Source organism: Taeniopygia guttata, chromosome 1A, assembly GCF_048771995.1.
Source record: "Taeniopygia guttata chromosome 1A, bTaeGut7.mat, whole genome shotgun sequence".
Lineage (NCBI taxonomy): Eukaryota > Metazoa > Chordata > Aves > Passeriformes > Estrildidae > Taeniopygia > Taeniopygia guttata.
Window position 1 is genome coordinate 62,559,497 of NC_133025.1, and position 23,573 is coordinate 62,583,069.

Genomic DNA, 23,573 nt, shown 5'->3' on the forward strand with positions numbered 1-23,573 from the left:
GATCTGTACAAAAAGCAGGACCAACAATACTCAGGGAAAAGAGATTTAATTTGTTCTTTGCTTCCAGGCTGGAGGATTTGGACAGTTTCCCCAGAAAGTTTTAGATTTTCTAAACACTCTCTCAAGTCTCTTTGTCACCTGTTGTTTAGGAGGCATCATTGCCAATGTTCCCAAAATACTGAGAGCTCTGAGCTGAAATTTCAACTCTCCCATTAGTAAAAGGGAGCATTTTTGACAACATCACCTCTTGGGACAGATTGTTTCCTTTTACAGAAAGAGCTCTTGCTCCGTCCTGCTGCCCCCAAGCTTTAGTTTTCCTCAGGTGTTTTCCTGTCCAGCACTTGCTGTCCTCTTTGGCCCATCCCAAATCCTTAATATCTGACTGAAGTCCTGCCATTTATACACAGCAGGTACCTCTCCCCATTAAAAATTATCCTTTCAGCATCAGATCACTAGCCTCAGACTAGAGGCTGTGCTGTGGGAATATACCTAAACCATCAAAAATAGATTTTAAAGCCAACTTTTAAAGGAAGGATGAGAAATCCTTTGTAATGTCACTTACTTTGTGTGCCAGAGTGCATTTCTGGAGCGTCTGTGACAAAGCTCATAAACTCTAAAGTAGAAAAGGATCCTTTTCATTAAAGCAACACTTCAGTAATTCTTAGGGGTTTTGCAACTCTAAGAGACTACAATTGCACTCCATTGTGCTAAAGTTTATGGAAGGTATTGCAGAAAGAAAGAGGACAAAAAGCAGCTTTAAAAATACATAAATGTGTAAAATTACAACTAATTGCAACCCAATCCCCCTCTCAAACTGCACCTGCAATTATGAAAACAGTTAAATACATGAGACAAAGGACATAAATCAATGGATTTCAAGTTTCAACAGTTTTTACATGTGCTTCTAGTAACCTAGTAAGGGTTATATTCAGCACATTATGCTCACCAGAAACAGCTTTTATATACCCAGGAGCAAATTAAATACCTCTGGAATTTCCATGGGAGATGTTAAAATGCTGATATTGACATACAGACTGCCATTATCACTAAGTCAAAAACAAACAGGAGCATCACAGCCAGTTCCTTTTAACTGTTTATTCTTACTAGAAAGGAGAGACTTCATTGATCTGCTGGTTGCTCACACAAGGAGAGAAAAGAGAGTTAAGATTTGATTTTTATTGCCAAGAAAACAAAACCCTGTCATTCACCCAAGCTATTGCCAACAATGAATTTAATTTGGAAAATGAAAAAACGTTATTTGGGGGGTGGGGGGGAAAGCATACCAATACATTAGGTATGAATAGCTACTGCTGCTGCTTTGTCTGTAGTGAGAATTAGCAGTGACAATTGGGTTTAAATTCTTGGCTTGGACAACACACAATCAAAAAAAGATTGATCTAAGTAACATTTGAGAATATTCTCCCCTTAGCCAGCTAGAGAGATTTAATTTAAGGCATTTTTTTGTGAATTACATGAGTTTTATTTGTTTTGACTGCCTCATAGTTACTGCTTATTTTTTTTTTTTCAGGTAGGGTTACTGAAAACTGTTGAAAAAGCTGAAAAAACTGTCTGAAAAGCTGTGTCCCATTTTACCTCAAGGTTTTTGCTTTCCAGCATAAGGCCTACCTCCTCTGCTCTTCAGTATTTCCTGTCCTGAGAATTAAGAATATTGCATCATTACTACTATTACTGTGCAGTATCAAACTGTTCCCTGCAAAGCTACCTTCTCCAAGCATGCCTGGCTTTTGTTGGAAGAATTTGAGTTGCAAAATGCTGCTGGGGTGGATGGGAGCACAGTAGGAAGTGCCATCTTCAGAGAGCTAGTGATAGCTGGGATTTGCTGTATAAACTCCATTGTCATTTTAACCACACAGTCCACCTCCTATTTCCCAGCCACCAGAAAAAGCCAGTTGGGAATTTATCTAGCAAGGAGACACAGCATCCCTGTGCTGGATCTGCTATTATTATGCAGATAGAGGAGCTCAAAGACATTTCACAACCTCTCCCTCTTTTCTTTGCTAGCTGCATGGATGTTTGTTTAAAAAATCATCTCCAGCTAATAAAGCAACCTTAAAAGCCCCAAACCCTAAAGAAAGAAATCATGCAATACTGTGAGTCTCACAGATTTTGTTTTGTTATACTACCCACAGAAATGCCACATAAATAAAAGGCACTGCTTAAGCCCCATTTTTAGGGAGTTTCTAGGCTGTAGCTCAGTGGCACAGGATGCGACTTCTGTTTGTGCTCTGCACTCACCATTATTCCACTGCCCATAGACAAGGAGCACTCCAAGCATGGCAGGCAATGTTTTTGCACTGCTGGAGGTGCTCCCACCCTCTCTGAGACCCAGCCATGCAAAGACTTCTCTGCAAGGACCGACAGCTTCACCTTCTATAGCACTGCCCCTCCCAGTCAGTGCAGGGAGCTCTCTGCCCACCCAAGGCATCTCTGACTGCTGGGGACCTGCTCCTGTGCCTCGGGTCCTTCAGCACTACACCAAAAAAAGGGGAACCACAAACGTTCTGTTCACAGAATCACAGAATAATGAGGTTGGAAGAGACCTCTAAGATCATCAAGTCCAACCTATGCCCTAACACCACAACTAGACTATAGCACCAAGTGCCAAGTCCAGTCTTTTTTTAAACATATCCAGAGATGGTGATTCCACCACCTCCCTAGGAAGACAATTCCAGTATTTTATTATTCTTTCAGTGAAAATTTTTTTCCTAATATCCAACCTAAACCTTCCCTGACATAGCTTGAGACTGTGTCCTCTTGTTCTGCCAGTTGCTGCCCGGTGGAAGAGATCGGCCCCACCTGTCTGCAACCTCCCTTCAGGAGGTTGATTCAGGACAGAAATAAAACGGGAATACTTGGAGTACTTGAACACACTTTCAACTTCCCTTCCCAGTCTTCAGACAACAGGAAAACAGGCCATGGGAAAACCACTGGTGTTAAGAAATCTCCCTTTCTTCTCAACCATAGGGTTGTAGGCACTAAGGCTTCCAGCAGCCTTTTGCAGAGACACACATTCCTCGCTGGAGCTCATTTTCCTGCAGCAGCACTGGAGGAATTAATGATGTAACTCAGACAGACTTGGGGATGGCCAAGCCAGCGGCTCAAGCTGGGACATGGCACAACCAAGGAGAGGCAGAGTCTCAGCCAAGCAGGCTGGAACTTTCTGGGTCTGGGCCAGACCATTCTTCATGCTTGCATACACATCTTTGGTATGTGCTCACATACCCTGGGCAAGTGGCGGCTCCCTTTGATCCAAGGTGATCTCTGGATGTTTGACTTTGCCTGGGAAAGGAGCCTGGCTGAGGTATGAGGCTGCTGCTTGGGTATGTGCAAACAAGGGTGTCATGAACAAAGTTTCCATGTGCTTTGTAGCTCCAAGGTACACATCAGAGAGGTTGGGTGGGATACATTTGGTGGCAGCCAGGTCTTAGCAGGCCGCTATCACAGCTGGGCTTTCAGAGAAGAGAGTATGAAGGAAAAGGTCGGGCTATTTCTTGCCATGGACTGTATCAGAGAGAGGACATCAAGCAAATTGCCCTGCCTGCAGAACATTGCACAATCTTCTCTTCAGGCCCTCCTAGAAGGGACTTCTTGGGTGTAAATACAAGGGGTTTCTTCTAATGCCTTAATCTGATCTCCGGGTCAAGACACTAACACAACAGAACAGCAGATTCAAGTCCTTGGGGAAAGCTTTATGAAAACTGCTGTGGCTGATGCATTCCCAGCATCTGCTGCTTTAATCCTCCCTTGTTGGAAGAGAAAGGAATTCAGCAACAGGCTGGTAATTAATTCTGCAACAATACTCAATAAGGAAAAGTTTGGTTTCAATAAACAGAACAGAACTGCTGATTTAACGCAAACATATTCAGTTAGGAGGACATCTCAAAAATATTTATATTAGAAGCAAGAACAAAGCAATAATAACCACACTCTACAGGAAGTATTGCTTGCTGTCTGGTGATTAATAAACCCCAGGAAAGACTAAAATGGATGGTCTAAATTTTTCTTCCCTGTTTCCTATAAACTGAAGCACACAAAGGAAATAAATGCCTATGGTGAAACCAAAGCCAAAATTTTGCTGTGAACTTACGTTATTACAGGAATGTCTTGAGATGCCCCTCCCCAGGGAGCTCAAGTAATTTCTTATAATGGTGATAGAGGAACAATGGGGAAGACTTCTAAAATAGTGGCAACTTATCCAGTTTTTATAAACCGTCTGTCAAGCAGAGGAACATTTCCTCCCCTGCCAGTCTCTGCAGCCACAGCTCCAGCAGAAAGCAGTGGGAGCTCAGGCAATGCAGCCTCAGCTAGCAGCAGTTAGTTAGTCCCTACCAAAACATGCTAAAGAGTCTGTTAAAATTCAATTGCAATATTTCTCATCAAAACATTTAGCTCAACAGGACATACAATATCATACAGGCAGCAAAATTTTTCATTTCTTTTCATTATCCTTTGTGTTTCAATAAACTGTTGGAAAACAGGCTACAGAACACCCCTGGATGGTCATCTCAGAATTCTTCTTTTACCTAAAATATCCTCTCTCCAAATCTGCCTGGCAATATGTTCTGAGAAATCAATCTGTCATCAAGAATGTGCCAGACACATGTTATGACCCCAACGCCAGACCACAACTGGAGGTCGTGTGGGTTTTTGGCTGCCAGAGGCTTTCTCTGAGGCTTTGGGCTGCACAGTTCAGCTCTCACCATCTCAGGTCCTGCTGTGGTCTAGCCCCAGCCAGCAACAAACACCATGGAGCCTCTCCCACCAGTGGGATCAGGGACAGAACTGGGAGGATAAAAGCCAGGATACTCGTGGGTCGAAATAAAGGCAGTTAAATAGGGAAAGCAAAAGCCACACACACAAGCAAAGCAAAACAAGGAGTTAATTCCCTGCCTTCCCATGGGCAGGCAGGTGTTCAGCACCTCCGGGAGAGCAGGGCTGTGTCCTGTGGAATAGTGACTTGGGAAGACAAAGTCACCCCAAATGTCCCTGCCCTTCCTCCCCCTTTGCATTTGAACATGATGCCAGAGTCACTGTCCTGGCTGTATCTCCCCCCAAACTCCCAGGCACCCCCAGCCCCTCCCCAGTGTGGCCTTTGAGGGGCAGGAAAGGCCTTGGCCCTGTGCAATCCCTGCTCAGCAATAACAGCAACACCCCTGTGTTATCAGCCCTGTGTGCAGCACAGATCCAAACCACAGCCCCAGTCCAGCCCCTGGGAAGGAAACTAACTCCAGTATGGGTCCCTAAAAAGAGGCATATGTCCAAGTCTGACATTGCAAGGAAACAACCTGGAAACCTTTATGAAGTTTTCAAGTGCTCTGATGAAGGTGACAGAGAAAGACAGAGTCCATAAGGATTTGCAGTCAAACACTGGTTTAAAAACAAAAATATTGCAGTAATTTAAATATGTTTGTCCAGACTTCTCTTTCACACACTATGGATACAAATCTGTCCCTTGCACTACATCAAGAAGTTTCGAAAGGAGTCATTAAGTCACCTCTGTATTTGATGGACCATTTTCAAGTGTCACCTTCCTTTCCACAGGTAAAATCCCCCAAGCAGAGCTGTGACATTCCTGTGCTGCATCCATCAGTCGTGCAGACACTGCTCCTTGCTTGCACCACAGCAGCTGGAAGGTGGAATCCTCAGCTGGCATGTGAAAACTGCCTTTTCTAGACAGCTGGAATTGCTGCAGCAACCTCCTCTGCAATGAGCTCCTCTGGAGGCTGACCCAAGTGTACAAGTCACAAATATATAAAAGAGGAGGTGGAAACATTCAGGATCAAAGCAAGAGGAAGAGGGGGGTTGTTTGCTTTTAAGTTCAGATTTGGGAGTGTCCTTGGGGTTTTGCTTTGGGTTTTTTGAGCAGCACAGGGACAGTGGGGCCTGTCTGGCATGGTTCAAAGGCAAAAGGGCTGGCAAAGGTCCCTAGTGCCAGGGGAGGGGGAGGTCGGAGCACGTGGCAGTCATGGCAGAGCTGCAAACTCCCTCATGCCCATGGATTTTACTCAAGCAAGTCATCCACCACACATTATTATGGCTCTGCTTATTATTAGCCATGGCCATGCTGCAAATTTCAGTGCCAGAGTCAGCAATGTGAAATGCCCAAAGGATTTGTGCCCAAGGTAGTTCCTGCTGGCACACCTGCACAACACCATGAGAGCAAAAGACTGCTCTGAGTCCAAAATGAAAACTTTTTTTTTACTCGCTTTACTCTTCCTGTTTTCAGTTTCTGCCTCAAGAATGAAACTCTGACTGGTTATTTCTCATACTTTAGGTGCTGGATGCTCAGTAGTTACCCCTCATACCTCCATGAGGGCTTTGGCTGCGCTCCAGGACCAAACAGTAATAGATGGAAACTACAGGACACAACAAGAACATTGTGTGGCACAAACACCAAACCATACATATGTCCCACACTCCTTGATTTTAGTCTTAGGTCTAATGAATTCCCAGCAAATTATCCATAAACAGATAAAATCCCTAAAAAAACAGAGATACCAATAGTAGTCCAGGAGATGGACAGGAAGAATTTGGGCAGTATATTTCATCAACTCGACAGAAATGGAGGTATACAGTAAGTTACTCTTGTGACACTTATAAGGCAGTAGGAGGAGATAATTTTGTAATTCTCAGTGTGAATCCCCAAAATAAAGAGCTTTGTTCTTTGAAATAGAAAACAATCATTTATTCCAGCTGTGTTCACATCCTTTTTGCCTTCCAGGGTTAATCTGCTGAAAAGCTTTTAGCCAAGATTAATGTATATCCAGCTGTCTCTGGATTTTTCTGTTTTATCCAAAAATTAACACACAGCAAACAAATAAACAAATATTGGCAATAACATATTAGCAAGAAAAGGAACATTCCAATTCAAACACAATTCCCACAACGTTGCTTTTCATTCTGGAAGAATAAAGCCAATTGAATTTGTTCTCTAAAGGGAAAAAAAATTGAGATGGGGTGAAAAAAGGTACTCTGCTAATTTATAGCATTGCTCAGAAGACAAGGAGATTAAAGGGATTAAAAGCTGGGGGTATAAAATTGCTGGCTGCCTGCATGGTATGTGTGGAGATAACACCAGTGGGGAAACAGGCTACCAATGGTTTCACCTCATACCAGCAAATCTCTTAAAATCTTCTGCAGAAGAATACAAGCTTCACTTCAATGTGCTCAATCGCTCCTTGTTGCCCCAGCCAATTCCTGTTCTCCTGCACAGGATGTTAATTAGGCAATTGCTTGCCCCAGTGTAGCTGTTAAGATCCAGTTATTAAAATTTTTAGAGATGCCTCTGCCTGAATTAGTGCTGAGACCATCTGCCAAAGTCAATAGTATGGATTTTATTTAGCAGTAAATCTGAGAGAGAAATAGAAGAGAGGTGGAGGGAGAGAGAGATAGTGACAGAGACAGATTAAGCAGAAAATATTACCACGCTGTGGATCCCAACAGCATCCATCCCAACATCTTGTCTTCTTAGTGGTGAGGGTCCCCCAAAAAACTATAGCGTTTGTGGATTAATATACATTTGGGGCAGGTGGGAACACCCAGACACCTCTCCGGGGGAGTCAGGTTTGACACTGTCTTGCAAGATCTGCTGCATCACTTTGCATCATGTGCAGTCTCCTGCAGGAATCAGTCTGGGGGTTGCTTTGGGGGTCCTTGATGGATTATGACCCCCTTAGCAGCTAGTTTTGCTAAAGTTCTTCACCAAAACACCACAAAAGAAAACCAACGTGGAACAGTACCTATCAAAGCTGAGAAGTTCAGTTTGAACATCTGTAAGCAGAGCAGAGAGAAAAAGCTGACCACGACTGCACCAATGAGCATACCTTGGTCTGGCCTCAGCATGCCAGTTTTTAAGGTACTTTTCAATTCCTTGGTGCACAGTCAGATACAGCCTGTATATATCTGGCTCACTATTTTTTACTTGTAGCTTTCCATTTACTTAGGCATCATATGGAATTTTTTTTCAGGGCAAAATTGCTGTCATTTCATAGCTGACACTGCAAGTATCAGCCTTCCTTACAAAAACAAAACAAAAAAAATACTGTGCTTTTTAAAAGACCTTTCTTGTTCCTCTACATTTAATTAACCACCAGCAACAGGCCCTGTGATGTTTTTCTTTCTGAGATTATGAAGGACTCATTTCCAGATCTTTGGAAAAAACACAGCCAGAGGTAAGGTTAACTTTCCAGAGGAGCACCAAAGAATAGTGGAGAAAGTCTGTGGTGTGGTGAGAGGTTAAATTAAGGCTGTGCAGAAATGCTGGCCAGCCTGAGTAGTAGGGATAAGGTCAAGCCCATAGGGACCAAAGAGAATTCAACTTTTTTAACAAGAGTTTTTTCAGAGAAAAATGCTGCTTCAATTCTACCCAAAATTGGAAGAATCTCATGAAAATGAAGCTGGACCCTTATTCTATCACAATTTTTTCAGAAAGGCATATTCCAAAATGGATTTATAAAAAAAGAAACCGCTAATCTTTCAGGCTGTATGTACCACATTAAATTTTCCTCTAGAGCTTAAAATGGAAATAAAATAGATTCTTGCACACAATCTCTGCAAATACATAACTTGGTGTGAGGAGCAGGAGCTCTCTCCAGATCTCAGCTTTTTTTCAGAGTAAACCAAGCTGTTCTCTGATCAGCACTGCAAGCAGATATATAACTTTAGCTACTAAAGTCCTTGTCTTTGGTGATCCACAGAAAATGTGCATCTGTTACAGCAAGAGGGAAGTTTAATTGGAGCTAAAGAAGCTCAGGTTTTCAGGCTGTGTGTTCCTCAGGTCAGCAGCTAATGCAAGAACCAGGATGAATGAGTGTTTTCCATCACCTTCCTTTTGGGGCCATCAAAAGATCAGTCTTAAATGTTATCACCCACAAAACTCTTAGTAGTGTTTTTTTTTTTTTTCTAAATAAAGGAAGATTTCTTTCGACATCAACCTACAAGGAAAATTCTTCAGGATGATCAGCTCTAAAGAGGTATAAAGGCTGACAAGGACCAGGAAATTCAAACATCATAGAAGCTGTGGAAATATTCCCCTAATGTGTAAAAACAGTTATCAGAGGAACCCTAAAACATGAATCTGTTTACTTTCATTGGAACCTGGTGGTGTTTTCTTGTGAAAGCACAAGCCTCGCCAAATCCAAACCAACCAGCCCTAAGGAGCAATTGAAAAATGGTACACAGAGAGCGAAACATTCCCAAATGTGCCAGGGCACTGCAATATCCAAGCATCTCCAAATGACCTGTTAAAGGTACTAGGGCTGAGTGATAACAGATATGGTTTAGACTGTACCAAAAAATCCAATTAAAAAAAGATATAAAAACAACAACAGAGTGAAGGACTTTAAAATGTAAATGTCTTGGACAAACTAACATGTCAACACAGCTAAAATTAATAGTGACCTGATAGTGTTTGAATTTCAATGCAGGTACTGTGCACGTGGAAAGCATCAAATGCCTTTAAACAGCATTTCACTTCTAAAAGGAAATAAATACAAGAATCAAAAGGCAAACATAAAAAGCCCTTTCTTACAGACACCCAGGTTGAAAAAAGGTTCAGATATTGCTGCTATTCCTGGATCATTGCTACAATACCACTTCTACCTCCTCCTTTTCTGCTCAGTAATAGTTGCTGTTGCTTTTGCTTGAGAGTGCAGCAATTCAGCAACATATCAGACACATCTCATGTGTATCCAAACATCTGAGGGTTTAATATAGATTAAATCACTGAATGTCTTCTCAGGAATGCCAAAGTCTGGCCAAGAATTACCAGAGCACTAAAAAAAAAAGGTATTCATCATCTTCTAGCCTCTCTCAAGACATTGCTCCCAAATCTGTCAAGGCTCCTCTGCACCTTCTGAAGTGCTGTAAAATTTATCCTCAGGAAGGATTCCAAGCTGATGGTTCATCTTTTCTTACCTCAAGACATCTGAGCCTACCCTGAAGCTGTGGGATTTCCATTGCAGCACCCTCCCCTGCAACTGGCCTACTCCTCACAACATCTTCTAGCAATTTTGTCCTGGCAGGTTTCTGCAAGGAAGCAGACTGCAAGAAGTAGACTTGTTCTCCTAAAACACACCTATGTAAAAAAATAGTTGGGTTCCTTTGAGTTCAAACAAATAATTCTCAACTGTTTTTCTTTGCATGGAAAACTCAATAAGTGGCTCCTCTAAAAAGTCAGAGTACAGATGTTGAAGTATTGCTTGAAAAATTCAGCTTCTGCTGTTTCTCAGAGTTGGGTGCACGCGCGACCTCACGGCAACATGCACACCCAGCTGAGGCTCCAGCAGCTTCACAGGTCAAAATAAACACAATAAACCACAGAAAAATTCAATATATGCTGCATAAGATACTCACATTTTCTTCAAGTGAAATTCTATTTAACAGACTTTCTGCTTTATTATTTATGGCAGCGTCTGTCTCATTTTATCAGGCTTTCTTCCCAGCAACATACAGAAGCTTCTGTGGCTCACTTGCACAGTTAAAACAACAAATCACAAAAATGAGATGCTGGCAAGCAAGAAAGGGGTTGAGACAGTGCACATCAGCAGAGCTGACAGTGTATGGTTCCATCATATCTAGCCACTAAGGGCTTAATGGTGGCATGGAAGCACACTGGAATCACCGGGGTGGGAAGCAGCACCCCAGATCAATTGGATTCCCAAAACCTGGGAGAGATGCAGAGATGCCCTGCAGTCTGCTGCTGTCCAGCATTCTCCACATGGCTCCAGGATTTCCATTATCATCATCACCTTCTTGGCTTCTTCATCTTTTCATACCAGATTGCTGACAGTGTTAGGAAATGGTAATCACTATTTGCTACCCACTTCATTTTTCACTTACTTTGGTTTATTTTCACTTAGTCTTTTTCTTCTTCCTCCTTTTATTGCCTTCTTTTCTCAAATGTGTAACTGCATCAATATTTAAAGCTCTTTAAAGATTAAATTACAGGTATAAGGAAAAGCAAGGCAGCAGGCTGAAGTTAAATCAATTACTGTTGCTTCAAGACAATACTAATGACAAAATACAGATCAGCTGCAGCTTCTAAAACATTTACCCAAAAAGGATGGGTTTTTAAAGGAGAATTTCATGTCTCCATTGTGGCCTGTTTGCTTTCTTCTGTTTCCACTGTAACACAGAACCTGACAAGCTTGTGTACCCAAAGGGGCACAGACAAAACCCCCTGCTCTGTCCCTCTGTCCATCCACTATGCATGCTCAGATTTCCTGGAGCATTAACGAGTTCTCAGGTCAGGACTTGCTGTAATAGCATAACTTCATGGGGGCTATGGAGTAATTTATTAAATATAGCTCAAAGTCAAACACATTTCTGCCCATACTTTCCAAAATTTTAATGGCAGTATGGTACCTGTGGAGATCACCTTTAAATAGCATTTCACTTCCAAAGGGAAATAAATACAAGAACAAGAAAGCAAACAAACAAACAAAAAAAGCCCTTTCTTTCAGTTTTCCACCAGCATATCGAAAGCAAACTGGAACAGATAAAGCCAGTGCCTTGGACTGAGATACATCCCATGCAACAGACAAGTTGAAGTGTAAATGCAGGCAGCTCCAGAGCCACAGTGCAGGCAGGAACCTTGGTGGGTCACCTCATCTACACCCAGGGCACACAACAGAACCAAGGCCAGCCCAACAGACTGGCCTGACCCACACGGGAGCCAGAAGCCTCCATCCCCCAAGGGCAGCTGCTCCTGTGCTCCGCCAAGCCCAGCACACTGCCCAGGCATGTTTTTTAGAGCCTGTGAGATTCTTCAGAAACTCATTTACAACTCCCCAGCTGTGTGCCTGGGATGAGGAAGGACAGATAACTCACTCCTTTTTTTTATACAACATCACTAAGCAGATCTCCCTGCCAGCTGGGGATGATACAATGCCACTGCCTGACACTTCACCGTCAAGGAACTGGTTGTGTTTTCACTCAAGATGTTAACAGTGCAGAAAAAAGAGAGCAATAGTCTCATATATTAGATATTACATATCTAAAACTGGCTCTTTATGAAATCTCACTAAACAGCTTTTAAACATCACTGAACTGCCACTCAGGACTCACCTTTCAAGAAGTGAAATCCTGCCACATCCCATCTTTCCAAGCCACCTAATCCCTCTGCCCAGGTGCAGAGAATCCACCCACCTATCCATGTTTATCAGCCAGTCACCAAACAGGAGGGAAACATTCAGCATACGGGTTGGAAGTTGCCTCCAGCAGACACCAAACAACATCTGTGCCAAGCCAAATAATCAATGAAACGGTTGGGAAATGTTATCCCATACTGGTTTTGTCTAGAACTATAAATTCCCATTAAAGAGGAGCCTCAATTCAAATGCCTTACTATTTTCAGAAAACCCATTCGTGTTTGCAGGTGGCTGATGCTGTCTCTGCCAACCTGGTTTACTCTTCTAGACAGCTCTCCACTCCTCACATCTCCACTGTGCTGCCCAGACCTGGTGCTGTCCATCAATTCTCATTACAGGGTGGGAGACGTCTCTTGAAAGTCATTATCACAGAGAGAAGAGACAGCCACGAAGCTAAAACATGCACAAGGAAGGGCAAACAATACAGAATTTTTCTCAAAGGCACAAAAATAGGAAGCTAGGAATAAGCTACTTGGAAGCTAAGCCTAACCTGGAGTTTGAAGGTAAAAAATGGCCAAATGCCAATGAGAAAATTTCTTGAAGGCTTCCCACAAGGGCTCTTGGACCACTTTGGTCACAGTCTGGTGCCTCCTCAGGGTCACCTGCAGCTGCAATGAGGGTCAGTGTTTTCCCAATGTTGTGTCACAAATATTGCCACACAAGATTCCCAGCAGCCAGAGGGGAATCACACAGCTGTAGAGGCAAAGGGACATGGGCAGGGGACAGAAGTTCACAACAGACACAGGGTAATTGCTGCATTTCAATGAGCTGACCAAAACAAAGACTCTTTGGCAGAATGAAATTACTGATGTCACTAAGAGTGGTAAAATACAATAGGTAGGAAGGAAAGAAGTCTTCTCCACACAGGCTTTTCAGAGATTTTGAGGTTAAAAAAAAAAAAAAAAGAAAAAAAAAAGAGGTTTAAAATTCTAAAAATCAATGTGTTCAGTATATATATTACATATTCAGCTGGGAAGGCTTTGTAGCTCTGTGCCCTGGAATTCATCTTTAGCTTTTGCTTTCTGGTCAAACTTGCAAGGCATCCAACAAGAGAGGGATGTGATTTTCCAGTGCAAATTCAGGTCTTAAGTTTGCTTATTCTCCTCACGTAGCACAACTGGCAGAAGTAACAGACAGAGATCAAAAGGAAAAGAAAATACATGAGAAAAGATGAAGTATGAAATAATGCTGGTAACAGACAAGCTGCAATTCATGATCAAAGGAATGAATCTGGCCCCAACTATATAAATAAAGAAATATCTTCCCCATTTCTGAAAGGAAGAATTTGTTGTTTGCCCTCATACAATGCAATTATTTCAAGTGCAGATATACTTAGGTAGCTGAAAGGAAAAAAAAGTAACAAAGAACCTAAAATTTTGTCTATTTTGCTTTATTCATCATGAAAGACGGTTTTCCTGGGATCTCATTGCTTTCCTATTCATGCTGTGTATAATCCACAAAATAAATAATCAAATCCCAGAGCATTTTCCATTCCACCTAAACAAAAAGAGTGCCAAAACAAGGTCTCCTGACCATTACTAGCTAGAAGCAAAGGGTCCTCAGCAGCCAGATCGGCACTTAATGCCCCACACATTTCCCCTCCACAGCCACAGAGGGGATGTGTGAGACAAAAAATGTCTCAGCACCATCTCCCAGGGAAGGCAGCACCCACCCCATGGGGTTTCTTGGTCCCTTGAAGTCAGCTGGAGCCAGAGGCTCAGAGGGGGCTTTATCAGGAGGTAGTGAAAGCACATGGAAAGAAATTGTTTTCCACCCATACAAACTGACCTCAAAGCCTGAGAAAGGAAAAGTGCCTCAAGCCTCTCACCCTCCGACACATGAACAGCCCTGCATTGAGAAAGCTGCCTCCAGGGCTGATGCTGATGCTCAGGTGAGCAAAAGACATCCCCTCCACTGGAGTCCTGCAGCACCTCCACCTAGGAATGGACTTCTGGGCCCCATTGCTTGGAAAAAAAAAAAAAAAGTGGTATTTTACTATTCAGACAAAGGCAAATCAAAAGAAATACCTAGAAACTTTCACTTTGACTTTTAAAGTCTCAAACACCATTTGCCTACCATCTTATTTATTAAGGCCACACAACACTGTGGAGACTGCCATGCCAAAGACCAGGAAGCAGCAGAGTTTCTGTGGTACATGCTGATTTTCCCCCTCTCCCTCTACCCCACGCCAGAAATGGGTCCAGGTCCATCTCCCAATTTCAGGAGAGGTTAATGCCAGAAGCAGCACCAGCACTACCTTCCTCAATGTGTGCAGGTGTCTTGTGCTCTGACCTTTTGTGTCAGGGTCAGCAGAATGCTACAGCATTTCCTGCTGAAGTGGATGGCCTCCCAGCACACCTGAGCAGGGCAATTTTGCACAGAGAAGTGCATCAGCCTGACATCAACAATGACTGATGGGCACCCTGCAAAGCTGAGCATTAAAAGCCTTTGTGTTCCCATGAGAAGGACGAATCTTTGCAAGACCTGGGCTCATACTTTTGTTTTACCAACAACCCAATGTGCAGAAAAGTTTCAAAGTCCAAGAGAAAAGGTGGAAGGTTTTAGATTCTATTTTGTTTATCAGTGTCAGCTTTGAAATACACAGAATGTCCTTGTGGAACAGAAATTTCCGTGTAATTCGGTGGTTGCATGCCAAGAGTTTTCAGTGTGATTGTTCCTGAACAGAAGGTGAATATTAGGAAGCACATTAAAGGGAAATGTGCCAGAACCATGGGAATTAGTTCCTCTGTTCCTGCTGACAATGGCCAAGGCATCACCACAGAAACCTGAACTTCTTGATGCTGCACCTCCAGAGAGAAAAGAGCTCCTCTGACAATCTCTGCTGTGCTGCCAGATCAAACAAAAGTTCATTTTAGCTTTTCTTCCCTCTTATATTATCTCTTACCCATTTAAATAAACCACTCTGAGGCATCTACTAGATTTTGAGGTTGCACTTGACTTCAGGGGAGCTCCCACCTCCATACAAGCCCCTTGCCAATTATTGTTACATCAATCATTCCAGCATAAATTTGGACTGGATATGTTTTCATATACGCTTCCTCTATGTTCATTGGTCCTGATTATTACATTATTATACCTGATAAATAATTGTCAAGCAAAAAGAGACTCATGGTACCCAGGCTGGTGGTTCTGCTCAGGTTTGGGGTTTGTTTCTGTAGGAGAATATTTTAAAAAATCATTTCATACTTGATAGGATTGAAAATACTGCTCAAGCTCAGGCAGAGAGAAGACATTGTGAGATTGGACAGGGTTCATGCTGGAGAAAGGACAATATGGAGGCAGAAGGTGGGAAATGGAATAAAGGGAAAATAGAGCCCCCATTTTTTCCCTTTCTGCGTGCTGAAATACAAGACACTCATTTTTCCTTTAATAATAAATGTTTGCACTTCACAGTGTGTCCTTCTACTAATGGAAATTTTTAAGCTAAACACCCTGATTTATTGAAAAGCTTTTTAATCTTATCTAGGCTTTTTATTGCCAATCAATTTTTCTTTAAAACAGAGAATACCACCAAAAATAGGTCTCTAGAGAAAGAAGTGTGCTTGATTATTAAGGCCCTTGTGTTAGAACAACATTTGCATACTTCAATAATTCCATCCCATAATTTGAGTAAAATATTGATAAGAGACATTATTTTAGAAATTATCCTAGACTCAACTTTCTTTTTTCATTCAACATGAGTTTAACGTGCTTTCTCTAAGAAGCAGCCCAAGAGAATAATTTTTATTCATGGTCTTGTCTCTTAACCCACTCCTATTAAAAGTCCCTGAGTTTCAATGTTGGTGCCACTGGTTTTAAGAAAAAAAAGAGAAAAGAAAATAAAGCCTGATAGAAACTCAAAAACAAAAACTGAGCCACTTTCTAGTGCTGAAAGCAATCTGAGCAAAGCTGCAGCGCCCACCCAGCAGCCAACTGGACCTGTACAACAAACTCTGAGGGACTGAAATTCCCCCCTTTCCCTTAACTTGGGATTTGACAGCATTATAGCATTTATAATTCCTCAGTTTTATATATGCCTGCCTGCTCTAAGACCTTGGAGATACACGATTATAATACAAGATTCTAATCCTTGTTGCAAAACTCTTTGGAACTTCCTGCACCAAAATAGTCCAACCTCCACCAATAATTCATTTGCCCAATGAAGGAACAATATTTGCTTTACAGGGCGAGTTTGGGGGCTCATTTTTATGGCCTGGAATGTCTAAAGAAGTATTGATAAAATAGCAAATTGTAAGGCATATCCTGGCAGGCTAATTTTAGAAAATTAAATTATCAAGTTTTAACATTAGAGCTGGAGCAGTACAGGATTAAACAGAGACACAAAAATGCCACCATTTTAAAATTTACTAAATATTTGCTCTTTAAAGTAAAATTGTACTTTTGTAATCTCTCCATTCAAAGAGTTTGGGGAAATATTCATGCACTCAGTCTGAAAGCTGAATCACTTCCTTTTGCTGTGTGTCCCATTTGCTTTTTCTGTATTATTCACTACCACAGAGACACGGTGATTTAACATTAATTTAATTTACATATATTAAATGTGCTCAGAGTATTTGCACAGCTTGACTAGAATTATGGGACCAGCTTTCCAAATTCAGATAAAATTTCCAAATTCATGGCAAAGCCCACAGGATGCAGTTATTTTGCTAAGCTGGCTGTGGAACACAGTCACTTCTTAACTCCTCAAATTTAACTATTCATGGAGAGTTAATTACTTCTGTTCTGCAGATCAGCAACAGCTGACAAGCCTTATGCATTGGCATCTCTTTCCTTTGTCAGATCCTTGCTCTGCATCTGTGTCTGCCAGAAAGCTTTTCAGAAAGTTTCTGTGTTAATCAGTAGAGTTTTCCTTTTGAAAATCATACAATTATATGGTTATACAAAAAAAGATCATCATGTTTAGAGAGCAGAGGGAATCTGGACTTTCACAATCACCTTTTTGCTCCTTGTAAAAATCCTTAGTGTAGGTCTAGATCAGCAAAAACCCTCAGTGTAGGTCTAGATTTGTGATGCTAAGTATTCCAGATCCCATTCCCTGTCTCCCTGCACCACTAGGGGAAGAGGTGGAGATGGGAAGGAGGGAGGGGTGGGGGGGAGAGTGTTTCTAAGGTTTCATTTTACTTCTCATTATTCTGCTCTGCTTGTGCCAGTGTAATAAATTCAATTAATATCTCTACTTTAAGCTTGTTTTGCCCAGGACAGTACTGGATAAGAGATCTCTCTCCAGTCCTTATCTCAACTCGTGAACCCTTGGTTGTATTTCCTTTCCCCTGTCCAGCTGTGCAGGGCAGTGAGAGAGGGGCTTTAGTGGGTGCTGGAATCCAACCCACCACAGCACAACAGCTCCTCTAGTGCCTGGCAGCCAACAGCCAGGAAAATGAAAGCCACCCATCTATAAAGAATGGATGTAAAGGAGATTAGGGAATCTCAAAAACATTCCCAGGGTTCTGAGTGTGTATAATAGTAGGAACATGTTTGATTTAATGCACAGAACAACATAGACTAGCCACACTCCACTTCAGTACAGAAAGCCAGAAGGGAATTGGTGTAGTTTTTGCCAGTCTCACCTGAGGAAGCTGTGGTTTTGGTCTCCAAATGTGGTGATGTCTTTCACTCTGAGTCACAGAGAGCAGGACACACAAGTACCACTATCTCCTCGGTTAAAATATAGCCCAAGAAAAATTAATTCCTTTTTAGTTTCAGCAAGCAACCAGCTGGAGCCTAAAGCATGGATTAGTATCAATATGATGCAAAGAGCAAACCAGTCTGCTTCTTCAGCCCCTCAGAAATGCTTACCCATGATACATGGGTAATACATGATACTACATGCATGAGCCACAAGGTCTGTTTACATGGATTACTCTGTTGTGGTGTAAAATGCCTTGTATAAATTTATAAAGTTTTATCATAGATTTCAAGTCCTTTTCCTCAGCAATTGGCAGGGTTGTGTGTTGTGCCCCCCAGCTCCCTTGAACTTCATTTTTGAGATGGCTGGAAACCATCTACCCTGCAAATCAGTGGAATATGAATTGAAGCAGTTCATTCTGTGCCAGTAGTACTCCTTCAATTGTTACTTTTTAAATTCAGCAGCCTGTAGTAATCCTAAAATTCCAACAAGGTGGTGGCCAGCTTCTTTCATCTCTGCCAGTAAAGAAAACTGGAACAAGCAGCAGAATCCCAAGTACAGCCACTCTGTAAACTAAAGCACATCAAAACCTCTTGGTCAGAGGGATCAAAACCAGGCGGTACAAGTACAATAAGAGGCAAGCTCAGCTATAAAACTGTGTATGACTCATTGACTGACTACAGCAAATAGCAGAAATTTAACCAATAGCCCAACCAAGGAGCCAAAAGCCTCAAACATCAGCTGCAAATGAAAAAAAAAAAAAAAAAAAAAGTGACATTTGAAATTCTATAATAATAGCAGAAACTGAAATATCCCTGTGTTGTCAACACAGTTTCCAGTAGAAATCTAAAACAAAGCCCCATACTAGTTACTATGAAGAATGTAATCGCTATCCCAGAAAAAAAACAGCACAGTCCTGAAGGAAAATAACAACATTTCCCTGTTCCCTGTATCTTTTTCAGTAGAATCAACTACATCAGCCTCTGGTGAACCAATAGACCCAGATGCACCATCCTATCATCTTTTTAAATGAAACAATTCATAAAGCAAGCAAGAAACCGTCCCCTGTTAGTGCTGTGTAGGCATCAGAGAGATTCAGTATATTCCAAACATCCTCTTATGGCTGGCTCAGGAAGCAAACCTTTGGGGCTGTGGCTTTGCCCAGGGGAAGGGCTGCCAAGGCAGGGACACACAGCTGGTTGTGCACTGCTCCTGCCATGATGGAGAAGCTTGGCAAGAGGAGGCAAGCTCCTAACTCATTTTAGGAAGAGTGAAAAGTGAAGACTGGCATATATTAAAAGGAAACTGTGAAGGTCAGTAAGAAAGCCACAAGAGCTGGCAGACAAGCATCAAGAGGATTTGCTAATTAGCCATCAGCTGCTGCCAAGGTGAGTGGTGGGGGAAGCATGGCACCCCTGAGTTGTCACCATTGCCTCAGCAGAGCTCGCTTCTCCCAAACTTTTCTTCATCTCCCCTCCATCAAAAGAGTCCTGAGGGACTGCAAAGCACAAAGCTTGGCAGCCAGGCAAGCCTGCCACTGAAGCACTGACATCTCAGAGATGACATCTTCCACACAAGCTTGGGAGATTCTTGCATTCCAGCATGAAGCTGAGCTTGATTTTTGGTTGCCTTCATGAGCACCATCCTTCAGTCAATCAAGCCTGAAGTCTGGCAGACCTTCTCCTTCACTAGGGCTTTCTCTCTATTCAAACTTTATTTTTTTTTTTTCCTCATGTCAAGCTGGATATGCAGGAGAAACCACAAATGAGAAATTGGTTTTTCAAACTGTTAATAAAAATTACTTTGTCACGTGTTCATGTACTGAAAGCAAACTGTGGAAGAATTAACTTGATGTTCTGTAATGCCAGTTTGTGCTAAATAATACTCCATAGTAAAGATGTTACTTAAAGAGTAATTGGAAAATCTAGTGCCAAAGCAATTAATCAAGTTTTGCATGAGCACCAGTTAAAAATTAGGAAATGAATGTATGATTTCAAATATATTTATAGAATTCTTTAATCTGTATTTTAGCCCATACTTGGGATGAAGAGCACTCTTGAAAGTTGAAATTACTGTCTACTGAAAGCATTAGTCTCAGAGAATTTTATCTAAGCATTTTTTAGGTCAGAGTTATCACTTTTTTTAAAAGCAAAATAGATCTAATTTCCCTTTTACAAAGCCCAATCCCTGCTTGATTTGCAGTCCAGATTTTGCAGCATTATGCTAATTCATAGAAGAATAGAGAAATAAAACCACTAGAAACAAAAGGAAAACCAGTTTTGTTTCACTGTGCAGGAGCAGGAAAGACAAGGAATTAACAGGAGAAATAGGAAAGACAGGGCAGAGAGAGAGAGAACAAAAATTTCCCCTGGCTCCCTGCTTTTCAATGGCTATGAACAGCCCTTCCTGTCTCTCCAAAACACTGCAGAGAGACTCCTGGGTCCCACAGGACATCAGCTGTGCAAAGATGGGGCATGAACACATGGTGACATGCTGTCTTCATGGATTCAAACAAGTTCTGTGCCCACTCTACTTCCCAGGCTGCAGGGCTGCATCCTGGGCCCCTAGAGCACAGCTCTGGCCTTCCTGGCAACCCTCTTCTTCACCTGCTCTCTCCCCTACATTTAGGCAGGAACTTACAGCAGAGCCAGCTGGATTGCCACTCAATCCCTTTCAGGAAGAGAGGCTTTAAAATACCATTGATCACCACCACCTGCAGGAAAGGATTGCAGGTGGGGTTTTTTTTAAACAAAATAATGGCTCCGTTTCCCACAGTGATATTATTGCTCTGTCTCCAAGGAATGTGAGCACAAAACAAAAAGCACCCCAATTTCACTCCACAATTTCCACCTCGTTTATGATGCCAGCTCCCCTCTTCTGTGATGAGACTTCTTCCTTCCTCTGTGAGTCCAGAATTGCTACTACTTCTATGATGGCACACTCCCTTGAACACCCAGGATGGCAGAAACCCTCTTACCTCTGTGGAGACAGAATCCTTTCTCCCTTCCTCAACAATGCCAGACTGTCTCCATCCTTTTTGATTACCCCCACCCTCTGTGAAGCCAGACTCCATCTTCCCTCTGTGATGTGAGATTACCTCCAATCTCCGTGATTCCAGACTCTTTCTTTCTGCTATGGTGCCACATTCCCTCCACCATTTGTAAAAAAGAACCCCTTCCTTTTTGATACCAGATTACCTCCATCCTCTATGATATCAGACTACATCTATTTCCAAAACTATTAGAAAGCTAAATGTTGTTTATCCTCATTCAGAAGGATTAGATAAAGCTGAGAATTCATTTTAGTTAAGTAATATCCATGGCTAAGTGCTTGTGGATGTGCAGAGAGTCAGGAAAGAGTGATATAGGAGCAGTGTGTTGCCAGGGAAGGGGCAAAATGACTTCAATATTTCTCTCTCTTTGTACCTCCTGTAATTATCTCATAAGGGAAATAACCTCCAGGATGTCTGAGTCAATGACAGCCATGTTCAACCACAGCTTTCTCAGACCAGTTTTGTCACTAAACATATTTATCAGATATATTTTGTCCTATTCTTTCCCATCTGTCTGGTGACAAAAAAGGTCACCAAAGTGCAAGTTCAATGCAGCTTCAATTAGATCGGGGACTTTATTCACAAACAAGAAGGATGTTGGTGGGTACAAAAATTAATCTGCTGGAGATCTGAGCACTGACTCTCAGGAAGTTATTACACAGCTAAGCACCACTTGATAATCTCTTCTGCTCCCCATAACCCCACTCAACAGTACCAGCACCAGGACTGGAGGCTGAGTATCCAAACAGCATTAAAAGGTGTCTCTGCAGAGCCCTTGGCACAGGGACTGTTGGGAGCAAAGCATGACAACACAGATCCCAGGACAGGGAATAGGTTGGCACAGCACCTTCACAGCTTCAAAATTAGAACAGCCTGCAGGTGTTGGCTAGTGGGCAAGACCAAATGGTCCCTTGGGGGGGCCAAGAATTAACTTCCTCAGCTTTGCTTCTTAAGCCTTCAAGTTCAACCATGCCCTGTGAACAGCAACAAAAGACTTTTACCTGGCTTTCAACACAAGAACTTCCCTCTGGAAGCATCTGGATTTTATCACAGCACTACACCTTGCCACTTTAGATCCTACAGCTCTTCAGACCTCACCCCTGGGCCAAGTGTTTCTGTCAGAGCATTTCTGTGCTGACCAGCAGTATATATATTTTTTTAGCATCTGTCTAGTGAAACTGGAGACAACCTTTTTCTGTCAGGATTACACAGCAATTCTGTGTGAGGCAGCATTAGTCTGTTGCCCAATGTCAAAACAACAAAATAGCAGTGTCTCTCCTGAGGGCCACAGCCAAGCTTAATCTATTTTGTCACTCCCCTAACCCTTCCCAAGCACTGTGGGTTTGTAATTTATGCTTTTATCCTTCCTTTAGGTGTTCCAATAGAAAGTTGGTTTTCTTTCCTCATAGGGCTGTTTCTTCTCAGCAGCCCCAGCCTTTGTGTAAGTTCTGTTTACTGAAGGGAGAAGCTACTCCATTCCCTTTCCTTTCTCCTGTCTTGGCTCTCCAGGTAATGACATCTCCTGCACCTTATTTTGGTCACTAGACAAGTAGGTAAACTTTCCTGCAGAAATATTTCTTTTCCAGTGAAAGCGAGTACTCTTATTCTTGCGTGTGCTGGATGTAGTTAGTTTCTTTTTAAACATATACTTCAGCACAACCTTAGTAGAAGAAAGGGAAAGAGATCAATAAGCAAAATGAATAAATCATAAAGGCATCTTTTCCAGAGTCAAAGGGATGATGGGGAAAGGGTACCAAGGAGGTCACAGGGTTATTTATGCACTTCTAAAACATTCCAGAAACAGGCACCAAAACTGGGGAACACTGTAGGATGCAGAGGTCAGGAACATTGCTCAAAGGCCCAGCCCATGGCCTCATAGGAGTATACTGAAATTTTAATATCTTAGAATAAAGAAAGATCAACCTAGAAAACTCCTGAACGTTCCAGTTTCTGGGAAAACTGTGCATGTTAAAATATGCTCTAAGAAGACACAGAATATAACTATTAGGAGGTAGAAAACACAGAGCTTTGCTTCTCCAATAAGATCTTTTAGCCAACTGGAGCACATCAGCATCATACAACTAATTATTGTTATGAGAATAGCAGTGTAATGCAATTAGCATTAATCTGGAAATGACTCAGCATGACCATGCATAAAGGATGAATTAATTACTCCTACAGAGTCTCTGGCTATAAGTAGTCCAGTCACAAGTGTGAGAGGCAGGGCAGTATGGCCAACACTGAGATACAAATTTAAGCTGTATTTGAAGCTACCTGACAAAGTCAGTGTCAGTCCGAAGAGGCAAAGGCATTTAGGAATGGACAATAAAGATCACTTGGATGGAATTAACTTGTACACAGGGGCTGAAATTAGAAAGCAGGGAGCATGGCCATGCAGGCAGAGGTGCTGTCAAGGACTGTGATTCAGACAGAGTTGCTTATAGATGCAGAATTCACATGTGGAAAACATATTCACCATACTCTTGATGCCTCTTTGAAAATGCCAAGGTACTGCCCTAAAGCTCTAGAGACAAAGCTTAGCTAGTGCACAACAGCAGCTCTGAAAATGAGCCATGAGGACTTTTTGAGTCAACAACACTGTTCACATCAACAATTCCCAGCTTAAAACCACAAGTCACAAAATTAAGACAAGGTTTTACAATGCAATGCTTTCAGTTCAGAACAGACATGCCCTTTCTTTGTA

The 23,573-nt window shown here is 42.1% G+C and overlaps 1 protein-coding gene across 3 annotated transcripts in view; it reads right to left on the reverse strand.

Annotated features, from left to right (window-relative positions):
* Nucleotides 1–23,573, reverse strand: part of PARVG (parvin gamma) — a 120,540-nt gene that overhangs the window by 40,065 nt on the left and 56,902 nt on the right. The gene's annotated exons all lie outside the window — the stretch shown is intronic.